The sequence below is a fragment of the Nanorana parkeri genome, unplaced genomic scaffold (genome assembly GCF_000935625.1).
Source record: "Nanorana parkeri isolate BGI_ZX_2015 unplaced genomic scaffold, ASM93562v1 scaffold100, whole genome shotgun sequence".
Lineage (NCBI taxonomy): Eukaryota > Metazoa > Chordata > Amphibia > Anura > Dicroglossidae > Nanorana > Nanorana parkeri.
The window spans coordinates 260,510-261,299 of NW_017306368.1; the positions used below are offsets into that span (position 1 = coordinate 260,510).

The 790-nt window shown below is 43.2% G+C and overlaps 1 protein-coding gene across 1 annotated transcript in view; it reads left to right on the forward strand.

The window, feature by feature from the left end:
- The window catches only part of BIRC6 (baculoviral IAP repeat containing 6), a 258,916-nt gene that overhangs the window by 37,223 nt on the left and 220,903 nt on the right, over positions 1-790 (forward strand). The gene's annotated exons all lie outside the window — the stretch shown is intronic.

The window sequence follows — 790 nt, forward strand, 5'->3', positions numbered from 1 at the left end:
GCAGCATTTTATAGCTGCTTAGGGTCCTCAGCTTGACACATGATGCAACATGTTAAACTGCCCACAGAGTGCTGCTATACATACCCAGGGCTGTGGTCTGAGTCCTGTCACCAGAGACTCCCTTATGGGGTATGCCCACTGGGAGAGCAAAGATTTGGATGTGGCTGGTTCCCCCTGCATCCTTTACACTGTTTGTTGTTCTGATCCCTTTGCAGCACAGGAGCATTGTCCACAGCACATTTTCCCCCGTTCGCAGACTAGGAGCTACTGCAATACTTTAAATATTGCGTTGCAGCCATGTGACAGTGTGAACAAGCCCTTACAGCTCTTTTCTTTAGTGAGCAGTCACAGCTGAGTAGAAAAGCCTGTTTACTGCCTTCATGTTGTAGAGATGGCCACTTGCTTTTTTGGTGGAATCATTCTTTCTGCAGAGGTTTAACATTCCCCTTGCTGAGACACCGCTAGATCTCTCTAATGAGCAGGGGCATGAGCTTTGGTTATTGGAGAGCTCTAGGCCTGACTCAAGGGAAAACTAGAAATACAAAAAAAAAAAATTATATCTCTCTAACAACTGATTGACTAAGTCGATAATAATCGATAATGAAAATCGTTGTCGACGTGCGTGGCCCCGAAACGTTGGTTGTTTGACGCATGTGACGATTTAATAAGTGCTCTACTTCTTGCACATATCGAGTGCTGGTGACTTCTAATATGCCAGGGATGAGCGCCATGTAGAAAGAATATATATGATTTGTCCATTAAATAAACATTTAATATTTAATAATTAATT